The sequence below is a fragment of the Macaca nemestrina genome, chromosome 9, assembly GCF_043159975.1.
Source record: "Macaca nemestrina isolate mMacNem1 chromosome 9, mMacNem.hap1, whole genome shotgun sequence".
NCBI classification, from domain to species: domain Eukaryota; kingdom Metazoa; phylum Chordata; class Mammalia; order Primates; family Cercopithecidae; genus Macaca; species Macaca nemestrina.
In genome coordinates this window covers 63,138,736-63,158,954 of record NC_092133.1, presented here as the reverse complement: position 1 = coordinate 63,158,954, position 20,219 = coordinate 63,138,736, and the positions used below count along the sequence as shown (strand labels likewise).

Below are 20,219 nucleotides of genomic sequence, written 5' to 3'. Positions count from 1 at the left end.
GGACTTCAATATATGAATAGATTAGGAGAATCCTAAGGATTGGGAATATAGTTTGCAAAGTTTCCCAAAAGTATTGGATCTTGGAACCTCTCTGCACTCTGATGTTTTTGAGAAATATCCCCTAAGACTGAAATACATGAAACATACTTTGGGAAATATTGGCGTAGGGCTTGAACACTTTGTACAGTATGTGAAGCTCTTTTTATGCAAGGAATAGTTCAAGATCACTCAGTATTAGGGTTAAAGCAGAAGATACCAAAGAAAGGAAATTGACCAAAATGGTCAGGAAGTCATGGACCTTAATTTTGTTTATTTCCCAATATTATTAGTCATAAGCATAGGCACCGTGGCTGAATAATTGGGGCAGCCTGATTCAGCAAGCATCCTGGTAAGGAATGAAGTCACTGTGGCAGGATGCATAGAATATTTCAATGGAAAGGGGCATTGTCATTATGTTTGAGTGTTGTAGCTGAAATACTGCATATGTTAGTGGCCTATGAACACAACCATGGCATTATAAATAGTATCATAATTACTGTGAAAGCAATACTGCATCTGATGAATGTATTTTATTCAGCAACCACAAGTCTTATGAAGAGTATATTTTAGGTAATGAAAACTTGAGCCTTTGGTATGTTTAGGATAATAATATTAAGTTTTTATCCTTTCCTAGTCTAGTTTATAAAAAAAGTTTTTATTTATATGAAGACATTAATAATCAAATACGTGCTAAATAAAACCTAATTGTGTTTATTTAACCCAGCAATTATATATGAAATATGGCCAGTGACTCTGGAATTAAAAAAAAAAATCTACTTGGTAACTTAGTATATTAGCCTGATTTTTGGAAACAAGTTTTACAAACAAGTAGGCATCCTGAAATAAATGGCCCAGTATCCTGCTAGCCATTAGATCCATTAAACACAGCTCTGAGATAATTTACCTGTGTTCATTGTGTCAAAGGAGTAATGTTAGACTGTCATAAATAACCACTTTTAAAGGAATTTTTTTCTTTTTGTTTTCTGCTCCTCAACCATAAATACCAGTTAAATTAAAGTGGCTCCTATCTATGGCTTGGATTTAGATTCAACCTTGTAGAAAGCATTACTTTTCCTATCATTAAATTGTTTCTCACTTTAATGAGAAATGTTTCTCACATTGAAAACATTTCTCACTTTTACAGAAAGGCTTTCTGTAAGTTTAGAATGTAAACAATGATCCTAGATGACTTGCACTACTCTGAGAGTTAGTAGTTGTTTGAAGTTATTTGTCCACTGAGGACTTTGGCAGAGGCAAGGGCAGTTTGATATATAAGTAGAATATTATAGATAAGAAGTAATTACTTATTGTTTTGAAAAAGATTCCTATTCAACTCTGTTTAAGAGAATATGAGGAAAATTCAAAAAGGGGAAATTAGTGGATTGAATCCATTTCAAGTCAGAGAGCTTAGAGATCATTGAATCCACCATCTAATTTTTTTAGGTGAAGAAACTGAGCTCCTGAAAGTTAATAAGGCTTGCGTATCATCTGTCAACCAGACGGTGACCCTCTCGGGACCTAGGTCTTCAGACTCTAAGACTCATACCCATTTCTGCACCCTCTGCTTCCTCAATGTCTATTTCCCAGCCATGGTGAAGTCCTGATTGGAAGAGAAATGCCTGGTTGTAGCAAATGTAGTTTGAGGAATGAGCAAGTTTCCTAAGCTCCCTGGTAATGATGACAAGGCTAAACAGAAAGAAAAGGAAGAGATACAGTCAGTAGAAATGGGTGGGTTTCTTTTCCTGTAGCACCCTTGTTTTTCACGTGCTTTGAGATAGTGTGAGTGTGCCTTTTGTGTCCTGGATGTGTGCCTGACAGGGTGTATGTAAATCACAGTTTTGTAAATTGAATTGTGAATACAATTAGGATCTACTAAAGTTGTCCTGTGGTAACTTTCTTTATAAAATTATTCTTTTTGAGTATCAAATACTAAATTTATCTGTTGGTAATTCTACATAGTAATGATATATTAGGTTTTTAAAAGTAATTAGAAAGTTTTACTTCAAACTGGTGAAAAACTCTATATTCCTCTAAATTTTTCACCTGTCTGTGCCCCACATACACATTTCCCCATCCTTCTGTCCCCCACTCATCTTCAGCTCCTACTTCACTTTTTGGTTTTAGGTAAATTTCCATGAGTACCTAGCATTCTAGAAGTGAACTCACAGCCCAAATTTTATGATTTTATTATGAGGGTATTAGTTTATTTAATTATTACCATTATTATTATTATTTATTATTATTTTTTGAGACAGAGTCTTGCTCTGTTGCCAGACTGGAGTGCAGTGGCTCCATCTCGGCTCACTGCAACCTCCGAGTCCCTGGTTCAAGCGATTCTCCTGCCTCACCTTCCCGAGTAGCTGGGATTGCATGCATGCGCCACCACTCCTAGCTAATTTTTGTATTTTTAGTAGAGACAGGGTTTCAACATGTTGGCCAGGATGGTCTCGATCTCCTGACCTCGTGATCCACCCGCCTCGGCCTCCCAAAGTGCTGGGATTACAGGCATGAGCCACCGCGCCTGGCCTATTTAATTTTTATAGTCCTTTCTTGGACTGTTCTTTCCTATCTTCTCTCTCTACTTTCGTATTTTATTTTTTAAACTCAACAGAAGAGTTTGAAGGCTGCTGAGTCAGCCCTTGGTCACTTTCCAGCCTGTTGTGCATGAGTAATTGACTTTGGCTAGACATACCAAAATTAAATTCTCAGATTGCCTTAGCTTTTACAGAATTGCACTGGCATTCTTCTCTACTCTTCATAATGCACTACCCATAGAATTTTATTGTAATTGTCAGGTGGGGGATGAGGGAGGACTTGTATTCATACTAACTGACTTTACATCAAGATTTCTTCTATTGAATTCATATATCTGGTTCAGTTTAATTCAATGTAAAGACTCCTGTAATAGGAGGCAGCAGATCTGACTTCTGTTTCCTGGGTAAATTATATAAGTTCATGGTTTCTTTATAGATACAGAGGTTGGAGGAGGTGATTGTAATTTTTAGCTTGTCATAGTTTTGTGATTACTGAACTGGCCTTAAGCCCAGTTAAGTGGAAGACGTTGTGCAAGTAGGTGTTGTCTGTCATAGAACTAACTAGGTAGCAGTCAACATCATTGCAATAAGCAGGTCAGCTTCATTTATCCTGCAATTAACCTTCTTGTGCCAATTCACCATCAACTTTCCTCATCAGCTGTCTTGTCTATTGGGCCAGCAAGAGTAGGGGCAGTCTTTTCTTACTTCAAGCACTCACCAATTATTTATGTAAGAGGATTTTAGAAATCCATTCCAAATGGTTTTACTTCTGCAGCATCTAGTAATTTATCTAAAGATTCTTGTAAATGTTTCTCTTGAGCTCATATAGCAATCTTAAAAGCCGTCCTCAGGAAACCAGATACAGTCATCTGGAAGGCCCTATATTTTTACAGTAGGGCCTTCCAGAGTTGTTAGAAATGTGGAGAAAATGCTATCATGATAATTTCCATGTATATTAAAGCTTCACTAGTTTTAATTGTGAAAAACAGCTATCCCGTAAATTGAAGTGCTAGTAAGACAAATGGATGCATTGTATTAAAGCTGACAGAGCAGTGACTGGGAAAATCTAGTCACTGATCTAAAGCCAAGACAACAAATCAGATGACCTTCAACGACTTTTAATTACAATTTGTGAATACATTTCTGTTATTAGAAAAATATTTTAGGAAAATAAGACTAGAATTAGTATACAAATCAGAAAAATTGATAGTTAAGTAATCTCTTTGTCAGTGATGTAAAATTCAGCTAAGATAAATTAATAAAATACAGTAAAATTGGCAATTGTTTTTTACATTGACTTATGAAATGTACATTATTCATTTCTACTTTCTATCTAAGTTAAGGCCTATTTCATCCCAAACTAACCCAGATCTAGTTCATTATGTTTCCAGAAGCACCATTTACAGGTCGGCATTTAATAGTATTTGTTTTGTGACCTAAAGGGATGCATGCTGTCTGATCACCTCTATAGTTAGATAAGAGAGACAATAGTGATTGAAGCTTCAAGCTAAAAATTGAAGGATTTTGTGGCATAATCATGTTCTGATCCATACAAGATGACAACAGCCCAGTTTTCTGTGTAGTACAAATTGATGATATTAATTTAATTATTAGATGCTTACCTATCCAAATACCTTGATTATATATTATTTTTCAGGAATCCCAAGTTTTTTCTTGAAAATGTTAGCCAGAAGGCCTCTGATAATTTCAACTTCCAGTGTCAATTTAGCAATGCCCGTTATTAATTAATCGATTTACATTGTAGTTCAGTCACAGGTCTTTTAACGGATACATTTTAAAGCATAAAATCATGTTTAAATTATTGAAATAACTGAAGTCTTAATGAAATATCTGAGTGCAAACCATCAATTGAAAATGATAAATAAAAGTAGTACAAATGTCTTTAATTTTGAAATATGAGGGTTTTCTGTGTTTCTATAGTGTTCCAATTTTATTAACTTTTGCCCCATGTTCTGTTTTCTTTACAACTAAAATAGTAAAAAAAAATTTCTAATTTAATTGTCTTATATTGACAGAAGTTCTGAGTGATATTGAATTTTTGGTGTTGATTGAGATTTGCTTTATGTATATGTTCAGTTTTAAAGCTTATTATATATTTAAGTAGAATGTGTGTTCTCTAATTGTAGGGTCCATGGTTTTACATATATACATTGGAACAAACTTTTTAGTTGTGTTATTTATATCTCCTACAATCCACTAATGTCTTTTGCTGCCTGATGTATCAGTTATAAGAAAAGTATATTGAAATCTCCCATTATTGTTGATCTGTGACAATTGCTCTTTCTAATCTCAATTTTACTTTGTATATTCTGGACAATGTTATTACTCACATATGAGTTTGGAATTACTGTATTTTTTGCTGATTCCTTCTTTATTGTTTCATAGAAACTTCTTTATTTCCAATGTGCCTTTTTTGCCTCTCTACAAGTGTCTCACTTTCTTTTGTTCATTGTCATGCTTCATCTTTTTATTTTCAACTTTTCTGTGTCATTGTATTTTATTTGTGTGTCTTGCAAAAAGCATAAAAATGTAATTTGCAATATCTGTCCTTTACTTGACAACTTTAGTCCCTTTGTATTTATTGGGTCATTGATATATTTTGATTTATGTCTACATTTTATTTTGTGCTATGCTTTTACATTAACTATGCTTCTTGTGCTTTAAAAAAGTACTGTTCTCTTTTCTATTTTGAATTTTATTCCCGCAACTAGTACTAAAACAACAGTGTATACTAAGTAAACATAGAGTAAGGAGGCACTTCTTTCTGCTTATAGAAAAAGAATTGTAGCATTGGAGTTTATGGGAAGATAGATGAGACATAAATCTGGTGAGATATGCAAAGGCTGTGCTAAAATGCTGTGCCAGGAATTTGGTTTGCATCTTATTTATGTAGGGAAATGGCATCAGCCATTTCATTTTAGAATTATAATTACAATTGTTGGAGAAGAATGAACTGGAATGGGGAGAAATGAGGGGATAAAACTGAGGCTGGTGGGCAGGGAGGCCAATTAGAAAATCATTACAATAATCCAAGTGATGAATGATGACGCAGTGGTAGTGAACTTGAAGAGAAACAAATAGATTTGCAATATATTCAGGAGGAAGAGTCAATAGGTCTTAATCACCAATTAGGAGTGTGGGGATGGAGTAGAATGGATGACTGTAGGCTTTTGGCTTGGGTGATTTTGTGCATAGTTGAGCCACTAACTAAGAAGAGAATAGGAAATAGCAACAAATTTGAGGACTTCCTCTGCCTGGGGAACATTTCTCTTATAGATTGTTTTGACAGAATAAGGTATAAGATTATTTAATGAGGTATTTAGATGACAAACTTGCTTGGGAAGAAATATGATAGAACAGAGAGATGATTTCCTAATAAAGAGGGAAAGAATATCCAGAACCCTGAATTTAGGAAAACAATGTATAGGAGTATTTAGTTATATGAATACATATTAAGAGAGATGTTTGCTAAATAGCACGGACCTAAAGGTTTTGCCAGAGCTTATGAACAGACAAGAATTTGGTTTAACTGTTCTAGATATGTCTTTGAAATGTTATTGTTTTATCAGTTATTAGATGATACATCATGCTTAAAGTGCTGGTTTTAAAATAAAATCTAATTGAAATAACACAGGTAAATTAATTTTTACAAACAAGAAAGAATTTGTGGTCATTTGGTAATAAACAAGTATTTTCTGCTCAGATTGTATCTCAGTCACATTCATTTTTATAAGACTTCTGCCTATGAATAGGATATGTGAGTCACAACTATGGAAAATTAGGCCTCTGAAATACTGAAATAACACAAAGGGTTGTTTTGCTAAACACTTGACACTAAGCAAGGATGAAAAAGCTGCTTGATGTGCACATCATCTTCTGCTCTTATTCTTGCCACTGTATCTAAAAGTTTTGGGAACTGATGACTCTCTCTTAGTATTAATATCAACAGATCTATAACTGATATCCAGGCAGCTAAATGTCTGTCTTATTCTTGATTGTTTTTTGCATTCAATCCAAGATAAAATATTAAACCTCTTGATTTAATGTCACAAACCAGTAGTACTCACAAAGCTGAATTACAGACTGTCGGCAGGTGGATAATTGCTGAACATTTACAGATGTTAGTTCACATGGAATTGTTTAGAATTACTATGTTTAACAGTGTAATTGTAGAGCAAAATTTCAAATGCTACTTTAGACAATATTTTTGCACATACCCTTAGAAATTTTTTTTCCATAAGTTGAGCAAGCAGAAAACTGCATAGGCTCTAATTAACTTAAATAAACACATAAGTGATTGACACAAACTTGCTGGGTTTTTTTTTGTTTGTTTTTGGTTTTTTTTTTTTGGTAGAGACGGAGTCTTGCTCTGTCACCCAGGCTGAGTACAGTGGTGCGATCTTGACTCACTGCAACCTCTGCCTCCCAGGTTCAAGCAATTATCCTGCCTCAGCCTCCTGAGTAGCAGGGACTACAGGTGCATGTCACCACACCCAGCTAATTTCTTGTGTATTTTAGTAGAGACAGGATTTCACCATATTGCCCAGGCTGGTCTCAAACTCCTGAGCTCAGGCAATCTGCCCATCTCGGCCTCCCAAAGTGCTAGGATTACAGGCGTGCGCCTCTGTGCCCAGTCCAAACATGCATTATTAAATAAGCTTATCTTTGAGATATATTAATGGCACTCTTGCTCTTTTTACTTTGTTGCACAGCTACTAAGTTAGATAGATAATTGCTTTGATTCAGGATGCATTAAAATTTTTAATGCATTTGATAACATCTCTATATAATATCAGTCTCCTTGAAACCATTAAACTTCATTTATCAACAGAACTTTGAGATCTACTTGTGCAATGAAGTAGCTTAGGCAATAGAGAGTAAGATGAAACACAGTTCAGTCCTAAGTAGTTTTCAGTCTAGTAGGAGAATATTTAAAAATATATAAATAAGTAGGCAAAATAAAGCATACTAAATTAATTTACAAGTGATTGTGTTGGATATAGTAGTAAGGTAATGTGAAAATAATTTATAAGTTTATAGGATACAATAATGTAATAAAGCACTGAATACAATGTCTAATGCAATATCAGTACTCCATAAATATTAGTTCTTATTAGATTTATGAAACAAAGATGGGAGTGTATAATTTCCTATGTGGATTTCAGGAAGTTTTGTAGCGGCAGTAATGCTTGCATTAGACCCTAAGAATGATTATAAGTTCATCAGGTTAAAGGCGAGTGGGGGAGAGGATTTGAAGATATTTTAAGCAGAAGGAGCAGTGTGAGCAAAGCTACAAATTAGTGAGACTCAGTCTGAGTGTTAGTAGTCTGGCATGGATAGGTAGCAGATGAGGAAAGAACCTGAACTTAATAAAAAATATAGAGATCTAGACAAGAGCCAGATAATAACGTTAAGGATTTGTAATTTATCCTGTAAGAATATTGGTAACCTTTGAAAGGTATTAAACAGGTAGGTATGGGCAATTTTATCTGCTTTGTGTTTTAAAAAGATCACTTGGTGAATGTTTGGAGAATGGATTAAAAGAGGTACATCTAGAAGCAGGGGGTCCAGGTAGCTGACTGCTATCATGGTTCATGTAGGAGATGACGAGGACTTGAACCAAGGCTGTGGCAGTGGGCATGAAGAAGAGGAAACTGGTCAGTGTGACATAAAAGGATGAGATCCTGTGTAATTCCCAGGACTTGGTAATCAATTTGATATGAGAAGTAAGAGAGAGGAAAAAGTGTCTTCAATGACACCCAAGATTCTGTCACAGAGGCCTGGGTGGATGGTGGTTCTATTCACTGAGAGAGAAATACAAAGGAGGAGAGTATGGAAATCATGGGTTATGTTTGAGATTATGGAGTATGCAGTATTTCCGTGTCATTCAAGCAATGACACCTCAGAGGAATTGGAAACGTGGCTCTGTTGCTCAAGTGACACATCTTGGGTTAGAGATCTAGATTTAGGAGTATTTAGCATATATTTGGAATGAGAAGGAATGAACTCTGGGAAATAGCAGGACAGAAGTAGCAGGAAGATACACCTTGTGGAGAGTTCCATCTTGGCAGTGTGTTGTGGTATTAGCTGAGCCCATGTTTTCCACTTGTTGCATTATGGTTTCCTAGTTTTACATTTCATATTGTAACATTTGGCAGATTTTAAATAACTTGAACAATGTATGGAAATTCTCAAAGGACTGATGTTTTGTGAAACTTCTTCACAATAATTCTTAGATATACAAAGGCCTGCAGCTGTATTCTATAAATAGTATTGAATATAGTGAAATAGTCCTCAGGCTATTCTTTATCTTTTCATAACTTGAAATGTTGAAAATTCTGTTTGGTGGCAAGTCATGATTTTGTCAGCAATTTTCACAGTGTCAGATCTGCCCATCTTGAGAGTAAAGAATTGAAATAATGAATCTTAGATATCCTTGGTACTTAATGCTATTTTTGTGTCATTTGCTATTGTAATATTACTTCAACTGCTTTTTTTCCTACTTTAGAAGTTCAGCGTGATGTGAAACTAGGAATTGCAGATATTTGGTGATTGAAGGATGAAATAGGAATGTTCTTGTGCTTTTAAAGAGACTCACACTGAGCTTCATTCCATTTATTAAGTGAGCTAATTTGTTCCACACTGTACCTAATTTAGAAGCAAATTTTGAAGTTATTAGCTAAAGGTGTGATTAACAAAGGCTAGGCAAACCCATTTTTAACTACGTTAAATGTCTGTATAAAGCTTGGAGAGCATTTTCCTTTCTTCTTTCTTCTTTCTTTTCATCTTTTCCTTTTAACCACTGGAGTACCTGGGTAGTTGCTCCTTTACATTACTTACTGGCTTTTATACAAGGGACCTGCTATAAGAATATAGTGATGGCAACTCAATTACTACCTGAATGCTACTTATTTCTAGGAGTTTAGCATGGTTAAGATAGTTTGACCTGGCATGATTAATATTTACAAGTGGAGAATTAAACCTTTTACTTCAGTTTTTATTCAGTCTGTTCACCAAGTTTACATTGTCCTGCTGTATCTGGCAATGTACTTGGTGCTATCAGAAGACACACAAAATTAAAACTTTTGACCAAAGAACGTAGTCTAAATATTGGGAGAAAGAAGACAAAAATTTGTCTAAGAATAAATCAGATAAGAGAGGTACTATAAAAATTTACCAGAAGAAATTATAAAGCTTAGATGAAGGACATAAAGAAGATCTAACCAAATTTGTGAAACAAAATATGTTATTGGAACACCAAAAGTCATAAATATTTTTATTTTCCCCACATAATCTAAAATACAGGCTCAATAAAAGATGGAGGTTTTGTCTGTTTTTTTCATTTATGTCTCATTAGTGCAAGAGCATAATAGGTGCTCAATAAACATTTGTTGAAGAATGTTATTTGAAAGTTCACTCAAAAATCACATTATAAAACTTGAATGGAACCAGATAAGTTAACTCTAAAATTCGTAGATTCATAGTTGGAAGGAAAAGGGTCCAAAATGATGTTGAAGAAGCCTAATGAAATGACAAGTCTTGTCCTGCCAGAGTGCAATAGATTGTTATTTCCAAATATGATCACAATACTATTTTCTTTCCCAGGTACTTTTTAGCAATGTGACATTGCCACGCCTCCATTAAGAGGTACAGCCTACTTTACCTTCTTTTAGTCTACTTGTAGGAATAGAATAAGGCAGAGGTGGCTTTGAGTGATGTCTGAGGCTAGACTTTTAAGACATCTGCAATTTCTGCCTTTGTTTTTTGGAATATTTCTTCTTGGATTCCATCTGTCATGCTTTTCAAAGCTCAAATAGCCACATAGAGATACCCACATGGAGAAAAACAAGGCTTTAGTTGAAAACCCCAGCTGAGCTCCCATTTGTCAGCTAGCACTGTGGTAGTCAACCATGCGAATGAGGCTATTTTGGACCTTATGATTGTCTCAGTGCCTGGGCTGATACCGTGGGAAACGGAATTTTATGGTTGCCCATAAAATCATGGAAAATAATGATTTTTTGAGAAAATCTCCACTGTTTTGTTTTGCAGCAATAAATAACTGAAACACCAATACAGAAAACTTATAAAGCTATAACAATTGAAGCAGTATAATAATGGTACAGGGATATAAAAATGGTCAAACTGAAGAGGATAGAAAGCCTCAAAGTAATCCTCACTCATAAGAGCCTTGTTGTATCACTAAAAAGGCATTAAAATTGAGAAGAAGGAAGAACTAGTGGATTAATTAATAAATAAGAAGTATCCATAAGGAAAAATTAAAATTAGATTCTTGCTTCACATTATGAACAAATACAAACAACAGATTGATTACAGACTTAAATGTGATCAACAAAATGTTAAAACTGTGATAAGAACATTTAAGAAAATAGTTCTATAACTCTGGGATAAAACATTTTCATCCAAGGCATTAAGCGTTAAATGAAAAGACTGATATATTTATTCACTAGAATTTAAATTTCTGTTGCCATTAAAAAAAAGTAAAGGACAAGTCACAAACTGGAAGAACATATTTGTAATGCATAGAACTAGAACTGACAAGGAATTTTTATTCAGATAAACTAAGAACTCCTAGGAAGAAGAAGGAAGAAGAGGAGTGGAGGAGGAGGAAGAGGAAGAATAATAGGAAAAGGAGGAGGGAGAAACTCAAAGGAACAACAAATAGGCAAAGGATATAAACAGTCGATTTACAGAAGTGCAAAACCAAAGGACAAATAAACATGTAAAAAGATGCTTAGCTTCACCGGTGATTAGGGAAATAAAAATTAAATCAATAATAAGATTGCATCTCACAGCCATTAGATGATAAAAATTAAAGCATGACAATACATATGTCTAGGAGATACAGAAACTGAAACTTTCATTCACTGCTGGCTGGAATGTAAATTGACATTAGTTCTTTGGAGAGCAATTTTGGCAACATCTGGTAAGGCTGAGGAAGTCCATATCCTAATTGTTGACGTTCACAAAGATACATACAAGGATGTTTGCTGGAGAGTGACTGGATCAAATCCACCCTGGGACTTATACGGTGAAAGAAGATCCAAGACAGAACACTGAGAGGGGAGGTATGAAGGTTAATGGCCAACAGGAGTGGTGAGTAGATGGCCGTCTTTCTAGAATGAGATTTCTTTGGTATAAAATAATCATAACTGATTAAATGAAAGTATTTGATAATATTCTGGCATATATACAGAAGAGACTAGAAAACTAGAAAATATCCTACATGTGATATACTTTATGAAGTTTAAACAGCACAGAGTTCTCACAAATGTTACTAATGATGAATACAATATTTTGTTTTCTGGTGCATGCTTGTAATACCAGCCACTCAGGAGGCTGAGACAGGAGAATCGCTTGAACCCGGGAGGCGGAGGTTGCAGTGAGCTGAGATCGCGCCGTTGCACTCCATCCTGGGCAACAAGAGTGAAACTCTGTCTCAGTAAATAAATAAATAAACAAATAAAAAATTTGTTTTCACTGAGTCTACAAAATGTTTTTACTTGTTAGTGTTACTTTATAATGTTCAAATATACCCTTTTAAATTACTTCAAAAATCAAAATAAATAGAGATAAAACATGATGGTGTTACCTGTGATTTAGTGTTAATATAATTTTCTGAGACAGGCTATTCATGTTGATAAAATATCCTTTAATTTTAAAAAGGATTATTTTAAATATTATTTCAGAAGAGCAAACTAATTCCTGGACATTGGCACTCAGAAATATATGTCTTGATAAGTAATGTGCAGATCATTTAAATAACTTCCCTCAAATTATACTAATTTGAAATATGAAAATTTAGAAAACCTGGCATAATGACATTTTTACTTCCCTGAATGTTTGAAAAGTTGGAAAAGCTCCAAAGGGCTGCTCATGTACAAAACCCCTGTGTTGTGTGTTTTTAGAATATCTGTTCTTCAAGGTCAGAGGTTATTTTCTGAAGGTTCTTCTGCAGGGTATCTTGTAAGACTTGTACCACTAGCAAATACATTTCCATCATTAGCTACTTCTGTCACCAAAATGTTCAATACATGCCCTCATGATTACTCAAAAAGTGTTAAGTGTTCATAGGAATAATGATGCTTTGCTTGACCTACCATTCAAAAGAAATTAACTAGAGTTCTACTTGGGCTGCTGAAACTGACATGGTAAAGATGCCCATGATACTAGTGAAATTTTACTTCCTTGAATAGGATATCTGTATTGGTAAAGGACAGATTTTTGTTACATAATTCAATTTATGAACATTATCATATAGTGAGACATAAAATTCCAGATTATCCAGATTATCCAAATGAATCTCAACAGGTTCAATGTTAGCTTTGCTATAAACATCCATTATCCACGTGGTGTAGAGAAAAGGACACTTATCTGGTCCACACTGGCTCCTAACTTGCTGAGTCATCTTGAGCAACATTTGACCTCTTTATTTCTCAGTTACCTTGAATGCTAAATGTGGGTATTAGATTAGAACTAGATGATTTCTAGTTTTTTCTATGATTCTCTAGGCATCCATGTACAAAAAAAATCTAAATAGGTTCCATCTGCAAACATTCCTGGAAAAATATGGTGGTTAGAAATTCCATATGCAACATATGTTCAATAATGGGTGGGTTGAGCCTCTGTGCATCTTTCTTACTTAAATGGAAACAAGGATGTGGTTAATTCAGAATAGAGAAGAACTGTGGTAGCTTCAAAGGATAGTACTACAGTTTCAGAGTCTCTTCCCCTGGCCACAGCACTACAGTGTTGGGTGGCTGCTGTGGATATTGGGAGCAATGGTACACATTGGCCCCACTTCATTACTTTTGCCATGGAAGAGAACCTGACTTGGTTCATGAAGCAGATTCAACTGAGCAAGGAAAGGAATCTGATAACAGCTTACTGGTGTCTACTGACAAGCTTGAGTATAAACTCTTAAAGAAAATGAAGACTTCTCCAACCCACCTCATAGTGGGAAGAGCTTCTTATCTCTTTTATGCGAGGATTGTTGTTGCATTTTTCTTTGTATAATATATATGTGCCTAAAAATGTGTGTATAAACTAAGATATTGAGGTGGCTACCTTACTTTTTTAATGAAGTTCAATAAATATTTCTTGAACACTAAATGCCAGGAACTGTGTTAAGTCCTACTGCCACTAAATAATCATAGAGTAACTTCTGTTCTTTGAGATCTTCTACTCTAGTGGATAACAAAAGCACTCAAGTGTATTTGCTGGATGAGCTCAGACCAGCAGCCGAGTATGATAATCCTCTGTGCCATGAAAATGGATTTTCTGAGGAAATTCACTCAAAAACCAATCTAGAGGTAAATTATTTTAAAATTTAAATAAGTAGTCTTGTTATGTAAAGACTGTTAGGTTAGGTAAGCTATTCACTCATATATAGAAAAAAATCTTTCAGTATGTATATACACATCTCTTTACCCACTCCTTTTGTTTGTTAGCTAACATGGATATTTGAGTTCATACATGTGTCAGGCTAATCCCACATGACCACTCGTATATGACAACCAAACCATAGTGTGGCATCTGCAGCATCATTTTATTCCACAATGAAATAAAAATGAATTCGGCTATTAAAGTAGTCTAATTCTGTTATACATACTAATACAATCAAGAAGCAAGATTTTGGAACAATATTTTTCAATAAATTTTCCTCTACTACAATGCTTGTTTCTGTGGACTTTTAGGGAATAAGTTGACATATATTAAATACATGAGAACTTTATGCTGTATTCTAAAATAACAGTTGATTAATTCAAGAGTTAAATATTGATCCCTAGGAGGGCCCTCTGCTACAGTCAATGGGAGAAAGAAGAGGAATAAGGTATTGGCATTACCTTCAAAGAGATTTTACTCCAAATCGGATTCTTCATTTCTTGCTGCTAGAAAAGAGCCATCCAAGTAAAACAGATACAATTTCCAGGAAATTCAAGAAATAAAAAAAAAACACTTTTTCTTGCTATGAGAGGTAACAAGACTGATAAAGGAGAGGTAGTAAAGGGAATTTTTTTTAAGTGAGAGGAAACATTGAGGACCAAAGCCCAGGAAGCACCTGGATGTGTAAGGAAATGAAGAGGAAGATGATCCTTCAGTGAGTAGTGGAGCAAATAGGGGAACCCGGTATATTTCAGAGTGTGTGTGTGTGTGTGTGTGTGTGTGTGTGTGTGTGTTTAGGGTGGAGAGAAACAAGGAGGAGGGCAGAGTTTCAGGAGAGAGGTTTATAATGATCTATTGATTGTAAGTATTATTAGGAAACAAGAATAAGTAGGAAAAAAAAATGCACCCATCTCCTTTCTTCTTAGCTGTGGCCTCATTTTAGTTTCTAGTATTGAGAGGTAACCTAATCAGACTGCAGGATGTTCTGAAAGGTTGTAAACATGAACTGTTGGTTTTGGCAATCAGAAGCACTGATATAACATAGTATATCATAACGAAAATATCAGCTTCTTTACCATACTATATAAAATATTACATGCTGGTCTAAAAATAGATTTACATTCAGAATAAAATTGTCAAAATGACTGCCAAATAAAAACACACAATACCCAGAAGTTGGAGCTTTTCAACTCAGTAAGAATGACTGAGTTTGTGGAATGTCAGTAAAATATATATACTTTAACTTTAGATGAGTATCTGTGTAATAGCTGGAAAATCATTGTATTGGCTTAAATTTTGCTTTGATGGATTTCTACCAAAATCATAATCTCTGTTAAATTAGTAAATTCCAAATGAGGTAAATGCAAACAAACAGAAAACTTTAATATAATCTTCTCAATGATCCTGTGAGGTAGTATTATTTTGGGGATCCTTTTTAAATCAATGAAGATACTTGAGTTTGAAGACTAGGAGACCTGATCCAAGTTTATGATGCCAGCAAGTTACAAAGAAATTGGAAATCTGAGTTTAGTTTCTGTCTTCAAAACCTGTGTTCCTTCATGATACTACAGAGTCTCCGCTATCCTAAAGAATAATAAATTAATGACAAAAAGACTAAATTATATTAAAAAAAGTTTTGATACTGAAGCATATGATTATATTCTAATTACTTATAATTTGGCAACCCACATTTGTTATGATAGAAATGTTTTAAAAAGACCATTTGAAAAATATGAAACCTGATTTTTTTAAAACCTTCTGCATAAAAAGGAGTTCCTTTAATTCATTGTAAACTAACTTAAATTTTAAAGCCACTGCTTAAATCTTAAATCTGGATCAAAATCCATCTTCGCAAAATTTATCCAAATGTAGTTATCATGAGCTAAATTCACAGAAATGAAGTAGTTCATATTTTTTATTTTGCCAGCATCTTACCTTATGTTCATATTCTATGTTTAAAGTGTAATGGTAAGTCTTTGAATGGAAAAATGGTGTTCCAAAGTTAACTACACAAAGTTTAAGGACCAGACATTTCCTCAGTGATTCATGGCAATGAGATAGTAGTAAGTGGATGAATTTTCATGGCAATGAGGTAAATAACAAACGGATGAGCCTCTCTTTTTCAGAGTCAACTGGAAAACAAATCAAACAAACAAATAACAAAGTCTTTCTGAGCATCTTTGATTGCTAAGACCCCAAACCTCAGCATCTCTTGACTCCTGATTCTTCAGCCCTACATTCTATCATCAAGAAATCATTTCACCTCTACCTTCAAATATAAGTCCACAGACTCTGATCACTTCTCCCATCTCTCATCTGAATCAACGTGATACTCTTATAACTGTCTCTCTAATTCTCTCTTGCTCCACTGTTTCACCATGTTGACCAAGCTGTCTCGAACTCCTGGCCTCAAGTGATCTGCCTGCCTCGGCCTCCCAAAGTGTTGGGATTACAGGCATGAGCCACCACGCCCAGAAGTCTTGCTATTTTAATTAATCCAGCAAGTATTTATATCTAACATATACAGGCACTGGTTTAATCTCTGGGACATACTGATTAACCGGACAGGCAAATCTGGAATTTACAGTTAGTTAAACAGATGCACAAACTAAAAAGAAAATATTGCAATAGTAAGTACAATGCAAATAATTAAATGAAGGAATGTGGGGTCGGGCGTGGTAGCTCACTCCTGTAATCCCAGCACTTTAGGAGGCTGAGGCCAGAGGATCATGAGGTCAGGAGATCGAGACCATCCTGGCCAACATGGTGAAACCCCGTCTCTACTAAAAATACAAAAATTAGCTGGGTGTGGTGGTGTGCACCTGTAATCCCAGCTACTCGGGAGGCTGAGGCATGAGAATCACTTGAACCCAGGAGGCGGAGGTTGCAGTGACCTGAGCTCACAGTACTGCACTCCAGCATGGCGATAGAGTGAGACTGTCTCAAAAAACAAACAAACAACAGAAGGAATGTGGGGAATGTGGTAGGAAGTGACTGGGGCAACGCGATTGGGTGCTTGCTGATCATTTCCACCTGCCCCTCCTGGTCTCTTTGCCCTTCTCCACTCTGCTTTCCACTCCAGAAGACCAAACTTTATGGACTGTGTTGTTAGTCTGCCTTACTACTGGCCTCTGGGTGTGTTTGACCAATGGGAACCATCTGCAGAAGATTAGAGAACTAGGGGAGGAGGAGGGCTAGGTATGCTTTTCCCTGGATCCTCCCTGCCAGCTCCACACTGATTGGCAGTATTTTTCTTTATCTAAGGCCAAGTTCTTTTTGGGAAACCTTCTCCTATATTTTCATGTTCTGAGCTGCAGGAACTGTTTCTTCCTTTATTCTCTCACCCTTGGTAAGCAGTCCTCCCTGGTTCTTGTAGTACAGAATTCTGCATTATATCTGCTATCATATTATTAAACTTCATAATAATAAATAATCACTGTATTACTATAAATCACCCCTTTACTAAATAAACTATATGAGTACATTATTTGATTTTTACTCACCCATGATTGATAAAGGTGGTTTTATCACCTTTATCATTGATAATGTTAGTCTCACAGAAGGTAGCCATAAGGAAAATATCTAGGAAGGAACATTCTAGATAATGGAAAAATCTGAGACAAAGCAACAAAGGCAGGGATGAGCTCTGTATGTTTGTAGAACTGAAATATTTTGGCTCAACAGTAGTGAAGAAGGGAGAGGATTGTAGGAAATGAGGGTGGGATCTAAGCAGGTGCCTATCTTGAATTCATGTTCTTGTTGTACTTAAAAAAAAAAAGCATCAAAACAGAGCAAAAAATGTGTGTCAGTAAAAGGCAATATTTTGTGTGGCATATCTTTACCTAATTCTGTTTATTTGTGAGTTTTGTGAAAGTAAAAGGAAAATTACCAAAAATAAATTATTTAAATTTTCATTTTCCTTTACTTGTAGCACATTTTCTTAAGTCATTTAAGTATGACTTTAGTCATCAAGTACATACAAGAAAAAAAGCATAAAGGAATGAATAATTAAGAGGGTAAAATTTCTGCAGGCTATATTTACCGTTTACCCTAATAATATTAAAAGGAATCATGAACGCATTGAGAAGTATTTTGAAGATCAAGTTTATGTATCAGTTTATTTTTTAATCTATCCTCATGGCTTTGTTGTGTTTGTAAGACAAAATGACTTCCTAAGAAACACAGATTTTATTTCCTTGGTGTTCCTTTTAGTAATTACTCTTTCTCTCATATTTACATTTGGTCAATTTTATCTGCTTTCTCTATGCAAGAAAACATTAACTTCTTAGACTTTTAACTTTCCTTCTTGTTCTCCCATTTATTGTATTCACATATTCAGAGTAATGTTTGGTATTCTCTTAGTTTCCCTTTAGTCAGTTTATCAACTGTCTTCTGAATTTCTGGTTCTCAATCCTGACAATAAGTGAAATCACATTCTGAAAGAACATCATCATTCGCTGAAATATTTTCATTTCTGGTAAATACATTATCTTGACTTAAAAAGTGATTTTTTTCATAGCGGATGACTCCTAGAATAGTGCCTGGCATGTGTTAGGTGCTCAATAACTATTTACTGATGGAATGACCAGGGGCTCTAGTGTAAACAGATGAGACTTCACAATGTCACTTACCACATGGCACTCAGGAGATATTTAGCCTTAGCCTCGATTGTCATCAACTATAAAATTGAGATAATAATAGTATCTATCATTTACGGTTGTTCTAAGAATTCAATGGCATAGTTCATGCAAAGGACTTAGCATAGAGCCTATCACCTAGCAAGTGCTAAAACATTAGCTATTATTTTTAACATTAATTATTTTACAACCCTAGAATGGTACATTTTTAACAGGTAGTAAATTGTAACGGTAAAATTTTAGCAGAATGTATTTATCCCCCACTTTGCATTTTTTCCTAAAAACTGTATCATGGGATAATTTATTTTGCTGTGGAGAAAGACTAAATTATCTATGCCTCCATTCACCTGAAGTCATTTCTGATGCTGTTGGCATTGGGCCAGGGGTTGAGTGGCAGAACAAACTCCTTATCAGTTTTCTTATTTTTGGTGTTGTACAAAATAAACAACTCATTAAAAACTCCAGTTTAGATGTTACCTTGGTTGGGAAGAAGAGGGCAGTGACTACCTATCAAGAACCACAATCACAAATGCAGTCCTTCTGTGTTTTATATCCTTTGTCAGGTGGGTTTCTCGTTCCTTTCCTTGTTTGCTCCATCTGGAGATGCCTGGGCGCCCGTACAAAACTCACTAGTGCCTAAACACAGACACATTAGTTGGGGCTGCCCCTGCTTCAGATACCAGGGAGAGATTTGTTGGCATAATGCACCAGTGTATCATGCCAGCTCCTGATTCTCTGCTGATGCTGAGATGAGGAACATGGCTGGGAGGGGGCTAGGATGGAATGAAATCTGCGGCAGCCAAAGCCTCCATTTGTCTTTCTGCCAAGTTTGCTAAGCTGTAGACACTGCAATGTTTTCAAAAATAATAAAAAAATATTTTGCTCATTAACTTTTTAAGTCCTGCTGACTTTGTGAAATCAATATAGCACATTGTAATTGATTTATGAAATCAAAAACCCCTGCTTGACCAGGAAGTTCGGCAGTCGCTGCTTTCAGCACCCTGCCCTTCTGCTCATTAGTGCACTTCCTTTAGTGCTGCCTGAGCCAAGGGTGCCTTCAGAGCTGGAAGGCTCAAGCCCTCTGCAGACAGTCTGCTTAAGATGTAGCTTGCATTGTCTCCCTGCGGTCTTACGCTTTCTCCCTTTCTTCCTACCAGGTCAGCTGAAAGACTTCAGTTTCTCTCTTAGGGTCCCTAATTTCCTCATAATATCTTACTGGAAAGGCAAGACTCCATTCATACCTGTCTTTTGACATTTTAATCTATTTGCTACTTTTCTTTTCTCTCACCTTTTATTCTTCCTTAACTTGTCTTATTACATAGCTTATCTTTTGCCATCCGACCTTATCTATTCATTGATCTCTTTTATTCTATTTTATATAACCTCACAAGGTGAACAATTTTTTTCTATTTCAATTGTCTTTTCTAATTTCAGTACTTGCTCTTTTATTCTTAAGACAATATTGTATACCTCTTCCTTCCAAAGCCTGCTATAATTATGTTTGTATGCCACCTTTAAAAAACTGAAGTAACTGCTATACACTAGACATTGTCCTGGGTGCTTTACATTAAATTATCTTCTCAAG

General features: G+C 35.3%; 2 protein-coding genes and 1 long non-coding RNA gene across 23 annotated transcripts in view; 1 reads left to right on the top strand and 2 right to left on the bottom strand.

Annotated features, from left to right (window-relative positions):
- LOC105466141 (catenin alpha 3) overlaps positions 1 to 20,219 on the top strand; it is a 1,883,635-nt gene that overhangs the window by 796,230 nt on the left and 1,067,186 nt on the right. The gene's annotated exons all lie outside the window — the stretch shown is intronic.
- The window catches only part of LOC105466138 (leucine rich repeat transmembrane neuronal 3), a 184,204-nt gene that overhangs the window by 107,248 nt on the left and 56,737 nt on the right, over positions 1 to 20,219 (bottom strand). The window lies entirely within an intron of this gene.
- The window catches only part of LOC139356010 (uncharacterized), a 93,874-nt gene that overhangs the window by 19,341 nt on the left and 54,314 nt on the right, over positions 1 to 20,219 (bottom strand). Inside the window, exon 1 of the long non-coding RNA XR_011607357.1 lies at positions 1 to 20,219. This exon is cut by the window's left edge and continues 8,764 nt beyond it; it is cut by the window's right edge and continues 54,314 nt beyond it. This is a non-coding gene — a long non-coding RNA (uncharacterized lncRNA).